Raw genomic sequence first — 9,191 nt, forward strand, 5'->3', positions numbered from 1 at the left:
TCACATATGTTGAGCTTTTTTATGAGTTGCTCAGTAGCTCCTGGTTTCATAACGTCAACTGACTGTATAAGACTGTAGAAAGGACGTTACTCATAATCTTGCATTCCAGTGCTCATGTTAGTTCTCATTCTACAGTGTTCTGTATTGTTGAAAGATTTATAATCACAATCTTGATGTCACCCAAATGAGGATGGGTTCCCCTTTAAAGTCTGGTTCCTCTCAAGGTTTCTTCCTCATAACATCTAAGGGAGTTTTTCCTTGCCACGGTCGCCACGGCTGCTCATCAGGGATAAATACACATCATTCACTTTAATTCTTAAATTCTTTAAAGCTGCTTTGAGACAATGTCCATTGTGAAAAGCGCTATAGAAATAAACTTGACTTGACTTCCATGATGGTGCTGTTTAACAGCATAGAATTAGCAAAAGCACAACTTATTAACAACCAGCATCTATACAGTACTAGCGGTATGAGGAGATTTTTCTTTCAATCTGACCCTGATCTAACACTTGGAATGACAACATGATTAAAGATTAAAAAAAAAGAAGAATAAATGAACATTTCTGCTTTCTATGATATTTAGGAAACTTTGTGATGATCATGTGATAATATGCCCAAAATTTTACCAGGGGGAATGAATTCAGGTAATAGATTTTGGAAAAGAAAAGAAAAAAAAAATTATAATCTGGTAAATAAGCTTTCAAGGACAAAAAAAAAATAAAAAAAATGCAATTTTAATGCTTCAGATTTTTTGTATTTCAAGGTAAAATGTTGCTGTTTTCTACATGTAGTTAATGTTTAAAGTGATTAAAATTCTAATTCTTTCATACATTGATGCTGAAGGACATGTTACCTGTGTTGAAGTAAAGAAAGATCTATCTTTACTTTGTATACATAGTTGTACAGTCCATGTTAAAAGTTTGTAAACCCTAATCTTTTGTTGATTTTTGACAGAAACAGGATAATAACGGAATAAGTCTGATAACATCTCTTCTCCATCTTACAGAAGTTCTTCTGTTATAGCCAAATGTTATATTTGCACTCCATAAAATTTTTTTCTGTTCATTCTGTGGAATTTCTTTTGCATAGAAACAAAAGGCACATAAATATGACTTAAAAAGCACAAAAAGACCAGGTGTTACAATCACTGTATTGTATTGATTGTATGAAAGAGGGATTGCATGGGGATTTAGCTATTAAAGTTAAGAATTTCATCTGTTCAGGCAGAGTTATAAACTTAACAAGACATTTCCTTTGTTTGTTTAACACCAAGGATATAGAGACAGTTGAAAGGAAGTGTTGTGTAGTTGATGTATTAAGGGTTCTTCCTAGAATTGCCATAAACACAGGCAGAGCGCTCAATGCCATGGTGCTATCACAGGCAAATCCATACTTGCAAATGAGAAAAGAAACAGGCTAATGAGGTTAACAAGCTGATTACAGAGCTGGAGACAGAAAACAGGAGCGAAAAAGGCATACACACGATTCAGCCATAACATTAAGACCATTGATTGGGAATGTGAATAACAATGATTATCGGCAGCTGTGAAGGGGTGGAATATGTATTAGGCACCATTTGAAAAGTCTGTTCTCGAAGTTGGTGTATTGGAAGCAGGAAAAATGAGCAAATGTTAGTATTTAAGTGACTTTGACTAAGCTTATGATGGCTAGATGATCCAGCAGGTCTTGTGAGGTGTGTCCAATATGTAGTAGTTAGAACCCACCAAAAGTGGTCCAAGGGATTAAAAGTTAATCTTCCTCATCAGAGCCTACAGAAATGTCGGAAACATTTGCTATGACTGAAAGCTATGACTTGAAGTGGAATATACTGTGCATTGAAAGAAAGAAAGAAAGAAAGAAAGAAAGAAAGAAAGAAAGAAAGAAAGAAAGAAAGAAAGAAAGAAAGAAAGAATGAATAGAAAAAAATACAATTTATTAAAAAATAAAGTAAGGAAGAATTGAAAAATTGAAAGAAAGAAAGAAAGAAAGAAAGAAAGAAAGAAAGAAAGAAAGAAAGAAAGAAAGAAAGAAAGAAAGAAAATAGAAATAGTTAAAAACATAAAGTAAGGAAGAAGTGAAAAATTGAAAGAAAGAAAGAAAGAAAGAAAGAAAGAAAGAAAGAAAGAAAGAAAGAAAGAAAGAAAGAAAGAATAGAAAAAAATACAATTTATTAAAAAATAAAGTAAGGAAGAATTGAAAAATGTAAAGAAAGAAAGAAAGAGAGAAAGAAAGAAAGAAAGAAAGAAAGAAAGAAAGAAAGAAAGAAAGAAAGAAAGAAAGAAAGAAAGAAAATAGAAATAGTTAAAAACATAAAGTAAGGAAGAAGTGAAAAATTAAAAGAAAGAAAGAAAGAAAGAAAGAAAGAAAGAAAGAAAGAAAGAAAGAAAGAAAGAATGAATAGAAAAAAATACAATTTATTAAAAAATAAAGTAAGGAAGAATTGAAAAATTGAAAGAAAGAAAGAAAGAAAGAAAGAAAGAAAGAAAGAAAGAAAGAAAGAAAGAAAGAAAGAAAGAAAGAAAGAGAAAAAAATAGAAATAGTTAAAAACATAAAGTAAGGAAGAAGTGAAAAATTGAAAGAAAGAAAGAAAGAAAGAAAGAAAGAAAGAAAGAAAGAAAGAAAGAAAGAAAGAAAGAAAGAAAGAAAGAGAAAAAAATAGAAATAGTTAAAAACATAAAGTAAGGAAGAAGTGAAAAATTGAAAGAAAGAAAGAAAGAAAGAAAGAAAGAAAGAAAGAGAAAAAATTGAAATAATAAAAAGAATAAAGTAAGGAGGAATTGAAAAATTGAAAGAAAGAAAGAAAGAAAGAAAGAAAGAAAGAAAGAAAGAAAGAAAGAAAGAAAGAAAGAAAGAAAGAAAGAAAGAAAAAAGATAGAATGAATTGAAAAAGAAAATAAAAATACATAAAAATAGAAAAAAAAATTATAAAAGAAAGAAAGGGAAAATAAAAATAAGAAAGAAAGAAAGAAAGAAAGAAAGAAAGAAAGAAAGAAAGAAAGAAAGAAAGAAAGAAAGAAAGAGAAAAAAATAGAAATAGTTAAAAACATAAAGTAAGGAAGAAGTGAAAAATTGAAAGAAAGAAAGAAAGAAAGAAAGAAAGAAAGAAAGAAAGAAAGAAAGAAAGAAAGAAAGAAAGAAAGAGAAAAAATTGAAATAATAAAAAGAATAAAGTAAGGAGGAATTGAAAAATTGAAAGAAAGAAAGAAAGAAAGAAAGAAAGAAAGAAAGAAAGAAAGAAAGAAAGAAAGAAAGAAAGAAAGAGAAAAAATTGAAATAATAAAAAGAATAAAGTAAGGAGGAATTGAAAAATTGAAAGAAAGAAAGAAAGAAAGAAAGAAAGAAAGAAAGAAAGAAAGAAAGAAAGAAAAAAGATAGAATGAATTGAAAAAGAAAATAAAAATACATAAAAATAGAAAAAAAAATTATAAAAGAAAGAAAGGGAAAATAAAAATAAGAAAGAAAGAAAGAAAGAAAGAAAGAAAGAAAGAAAGAAAGAAAGAAAGAAAGAAAGAAAGAAAGAAAGAGAAAAAATTGAAATAATAAAAAGAATAAAGTAAGGAGGAATTGAAAAATTGAAAGAAAGAAAGAAAGAAAGAAAGAAAGAAAGAAAGAAAGAAAGAAAGAAAGAAAGAAAGAAAGAAAAAAGATAGAATGAATTGAAAAAGAAAATAAAAATACATAAAAATAGAAAAAAAAAATTATAAAAGAAAGAAAGGGAAAATAAAAATAAGAAAGAAAGAAAGAAAGAAAGAAAGAAAGAAAGAAAGAAAGAAAGAAAGAAAGAATAAAAACATTTCAAGAAAGAAAGAGAAAGAAAGATGCTTTGTACTTGTCACATGCAGTGTATAATAACCAAGTGAAATTCTTTCTTCACACATCCCAGTGATATGAGGTGCTGGGGTAAGAACACAGGGTAGCCATGATACAGCAGAAACTTCTAGGTGTGATGTGGTCACAATGCTTCTGTGCACAAAGCGAGCTGTTATGTACATAAGATGTTATGTACATGGGTTTGTGTGGAAGATCTTGAGTGACCTGCTATAAAGCTCTGACCTCAACCTTAATGAACACCTTTGGCATTAATGTTTATATAGGAACCTCATTAAAACCATAATAGGAGCTTAACATTTTAAAGGTTCATATACACTGTATGTACGTTAGGGTCTTATTACTAGCTTATGATGGTACGATATTGTAGCTCATAGTGTTCACGGCTATTTTAATTTTTCTTTATATTTTTATCTCTTGGCTCTGTGGGTAATTAATTGGCTTTTTTATGTCCTCATAAGAAATGTCTCCTGCATAATGTTCATCAGATCACAGTTTGAAACACATGCTAGCTTTGCTTTCCACAGCTTTCAGCAACACAGTTTAATCATGAGCTTCAGTTACTATCTGTGTGGAGTTCTGCATTTCCACCAGCTTCCCCAGTTTTCTCCTGCTGTCAACAAGTACAGTGCAACCTCAATTATCGCGGGGGTTACGTTCTATGACCCCTCGCCAGTAACAAAAAATGGCGAGGTTTTGACACTCTCTTTTTCCTTGTTTTTTTTTTTTTAATAAGAATTGTACATGTACTGTGCTGTAAACTTGTTTTATTTACTACTTTAAATGAATAATACAATAATAAAATAGTTCTTCAGATATTTGTAATTTAATAATACAAACTCTCGCAAACTATCAGATTTTTCACGAGGTGCTCTCAGTCCGGTTCCAAATGAAAAGTCACGAACTATCGAGGTTATGAGCGTCAAGGTCGCGAGTATCGAGGTTCCACTGTATTATTCTCCCAGTTGTGAATGTGTGCTATGAGTGAGTGTACAGTACATAGGACTCTGTAATGGACTGGACATTTTGAATAGTCAGTGACATAAACGTATGTCTTTGACAAACAGTATTAGCAGTATGCAGTATGACCATTTATTACACTAGTTAGAGATGTTCCTAAGTTAAGAATTTTGCCAAATATAGAAAATATTCATTTTATAGCGTTTCTCTCAGGTGTCCATCTGCTGCTGCACCACAGAGCGCAAGTTTACATAGGGGCATCTATCCACTCAGATTTCAGCCATCACATCACGTATTGCCATAAAGCCAGCACTGTGAGCACTGTAGGCTTTTTCGTAAACATTATGTTGCTTTAACCAATCAGACTGTGATTTGCTCACTCTTTACATTCTTTGATTGGATGGTCAGAGCATGTTATTCAGAGCTCGCAAGCCACATCTGCTCCAAACTGCACAAGCTCAAATATATTTATATGGATTTAACAGCTATTTTTTATTCCACAATGGCTGACAGGGGAGAGGAAATCGATTTGGTTGCAGATAAACTTTAAAAGGACATTTACAAGATGGACTTTTAAAGGACAGGAAAAGTCGGCCCAAATAGTTGTTAGGCTTTTTCATGTTTCTTTCTTGTCGATTCTGCACAAAAACACACACAAATTGCCTTCATTTTATATCCCCAGTAAAAAATAATGCACAGATAACCCGGGTTCATTTAATGAGGTTAATATCGATGCTTCTGCTAGAGATGATGTATGCAGGTGGTGCAGCTGTGGCTACAGTGAAAGGAGACTTGCATTTATTGTTTCTTGCTTTAGTACTTTCTTTCAGCCCATTAGGGGTTGCCACAGCGGACCATCCACATGTTTGATTTGGCACATGTTTTTACGCTGGACCCTTCCAAACGCAACCCTCCCCATTTATCCGGGCTTGGGACCGGCACTAAGGCTTGTGCAACCCTAATGGCTGGGGTTGGTTCCCTGACCGTGGATCGAACCCGGGCCGCAGCGGTGAGAGCGCCGCATCCCAACCACTAGACCACCAGGGAACCCGTTATAGCATTCATTCTCACTGTGTGGAATTCCTCTCTGTGAACTGTGATCAGAGATCTGTTATATTTGACGGTTTCTATATTTGTGGCATGATGATGCTAATAAGATGCGGATTGATTGGAGTGAGCAGAATTTTGACAATAATGGCTGCATATTGAGGTATTTTAAGAGGACAGTAAATCTGTACTGCTACAGAAGCTGCACACTGACTACTCTAAAATATATCTAAGTTTCATTTCTATAGTATTGTTCCTTAAGAAGAAATACTCACTTTTGTAAGATACAGTATTAAGTATAGTTGATTATATATAAGAGCGCCAACATTCCACATTCTTTCATTTGCGAACACACACATCAATGAATCAACAATCAAATGAACAAATCTCTTATGGCAAGAATCTTTCAAAAAGAATTAGAAATGGCAGTTAAGCAAAAAAACGACTCACAGATAATAATAACATAATAACAATAATAACAAATAGCAATTTTTTTGTTAATAAGAAGCGAAACGCTGTTTCAGACAGAATTTGTTACGGCCAGCGCAAACCTTTATAACAATAACCCTTCGCTTTGACTTGCAAATTAGGATTCATTGCCTCGAGGCATGACGGAAGCAAAAACCCAAGTCTGCATTTTTATCCCATTTGCGTTTTAAATTTTCATAACTGTAGGTTCAATTCCACACTATACTACTCTTAGAGCTTGGAGAACTTTTTTAAAGCCAAGGCCATGACGAGACAAAAAAAAAAAAAAGAAAAAGAGCAAAACTGAGTTTATGAAACAGAGAGGAAAACCATGAAGGAGATGTTATAGGATGCAGATTTAATGTTTCATGGTGGGTCATAACAAGAAAGATATCAAGGCTTGGTCTCCCAGCTTGTTTCATTTCCCATTTATTTACAGCACAGAAATAGGAAATGGATTTGAGCTTTTAAATGATGCTCTTTGTCATTAAGTGGCGCTCGGGCCCTACTTCATTTTTCTCTCGTTACTCGTCCACGTTTCTCGCGTGGCCAGATGGTGGCTCGGTGTGAAATTTAAATGATTATCCGCATGTAAATAATTCAGCACCCCTCCCCCCACCCCAATCCGACTCCACTCATTCTCTGAGCTGCCCCAGCTTTAACCCCCTCCCCGATCATTCTTCACTTTTCATTCGAATGCTTGCCACGTTTGCCACACACTTACTCTACACTATGGAAATGCTCCCTATTTAAATTATTTACGTATTCATAGGGGGCTTTTTTTTTTAAGGGGTAATTAAACTCATGTTTTCAGGTTACGTGATAAATATTTAGAGGGCCACATGCTTTATCGGGCTAGCCTTGGGGCTGTTGAGATAGCTTTGAGCATCATGGTAAATTATTGCACAGCTCAGTCTTTTCTGAATGAATGAATCATTTCAGCGGAGAAAAGGAGAGTTCTGAAAGCACGTCTGTCGAGTGAGAAAATGAGGTGATCAATGGTCATGACAGAAAACTGAAATGATCTGGAGAAATGCGTACTCTTATGCTTCACTTGGCATACCTTTAATTTCCCCATGCGTTACTCCGATAGCAATGAAAATTACCTACACTGAATTTACATTTGTAAACGCATCATGGATGGATGGAGGGAAAGATGGATGGATACTGTATATATACATTATTTATTGGGATGTCTGACTTTTCCAGCCATACAGTATGTAATTCTTCCAATAACTGTTACCACAGAGTCGAAGGCACACAACTCTATAGGATGTCTCTGGATGCAGGGCCGTTCAATTTTCCATTCACGTGAACTAGGAGACCAAAACGTGTTCCAGCATGACAATGTCCCTCTGCACAAAGCCAGCTCCAGGAAAATCTGCTTTTCGTGGGTTGGAGTGGAAGATCTCCTGCTGTAGAGTTCTAACCTCAATCCTACAGATCAACTTTGGAAAACTGACTCCACTCTACCTCACCAGGTGTCCACAAACCTTTGTACAGACAGACAGACAGACAGACAGACAGACAGACAGACAGACAGACAGACAGACAGATAGAGAGAGAGAGAGAGAGAGAGAGAGAGAGAGAGAGAGAGAGAGAGAGAGAGAGAGAGAGAGAAAGACCACATAAGGTGTCCACAAACTTTTGTCCAGACAGACAGACAATTAGGTAGATGGATGGATGGATGGATGGATGGATGGATGGATGGATGGATGGATGGATGGATAGATAGATAGATAGATAGATAGATAGATAGATAGATAGATAGATAGATAGATAGATAGATAGATAGATAGATAGATAGATAGATAGATATAGATAGTAAAAGAGAGAGAGAGAGAGAGAGAGAGAGAGAGAGAGAGAGAGAGAGAGATAGAGAGAGAGAGAAAGAGAGAGAATGATAGACCAAACCAGGTGTACAAGATAGATAGAAAGAGAGAGAGAGAGAGAAAGAGCGAGAGTGAGAGAGAGAGAGAGCGAGAGCGAGCAATAGACCACACCAGGTGTCCACAAACTTTTGTCCAGACAGACAGACAGACAGACAGACAATTAGATAGATAGATAGATAGATAGATAGATAGATAGATAGATAGATAGATAGATAGATAGATAGATAGATAGATAGAGCAATTGTTTGATAATTGATCTGTTTATTTGCCTAAAATCTGCCCTTGATCTTAATTAGATACTCTTATTCTTGGCTTGCAGCGATTCTCCCGCTCATTACACCAACAAATAAATTCACACCTACATAACGCTGTAGTTTATTGACCACTTGATCCACTTACATATACACACCAGATTATTAAACATCCTCCCAGGCCTGGCCACTTGTACATCAAAGAAGAAAAACAAACTGAAGTTTAGAAAGAGAGAGGACATATCCTTTTCATCTTTTTTTTTTTGTTTTGAAAAATTTTACAACTCAACCTTGGTGAGTACACTGAAGCGGAGATTGGATCTGAAGCCCCAATAAATGTAAAAGAGGCCGTGCACCGGAGAATCCTGAGAAGGCCGGTATTTTTCGCTCAAGGACGATGAAGCGATAGAAGAGAGGTAACAATTCTTTCGAACAATTCTTCTTCCTGCTCAAGGGAAAGAGCTGCAAAATTGGGCAAATACGGTGTTGATTGGATTAAAGCTTTTGAAATGAATCTGAGCACGTTGGTGATAGAACGTTGGTGATAGAACGTTGGTGATAGAACGTTGGTGATAGAACGTTGGTGGTTAAAATGCACAGGAAGTGAAGTGAAAAGCAATGCAAGGAATTTAAAAAATGATTAGTTCCAGGCATTCCCCTGAAACCCAAATACTATTATGCATCACGCAGACGAATTCAGAGAAATAAAAAAATAATAATCTGTCATTCAGTCAATCAACTGAC

The 9,191-nt window shown here is 34.7% G+C and overlaps 1 long non-coding RNA gene across 1 annotated transcript; it reads left to right on the forward strand.

Moving 5' to 3' along the window:
* The first annotated feature begins 1,949 nt into the window (after positions 1 to 1,949).
* Positions 1,950 to 3,018, forward strand: LOC310718588. The gene is made up of 3 exons (XR_014531192.1): positions 1,950 to 2,049; positions 2,245 to 2,300; positions 2,933 to 3,018. It is a non-coding gene; the product is annotated as an uncharacterized lncRNA (long non-coding RNA).
* Positions 3,019 to 9,191: the final 6,173 nt, after the last annotated feature.

The sequence above is a fragment of the Silurus aristotelis genome (assembly GCF_946808225.1).
Source record: "Silurus aristotelis genome assembly, chromosome: 23".
NCBI classification, from domain to species: domain Eukaryota; kingdom Metazoa; phylum Chordata; class Actinopteri; order Siluriformes; family Siluridae; genus Silurus; species Silurus aristotelis.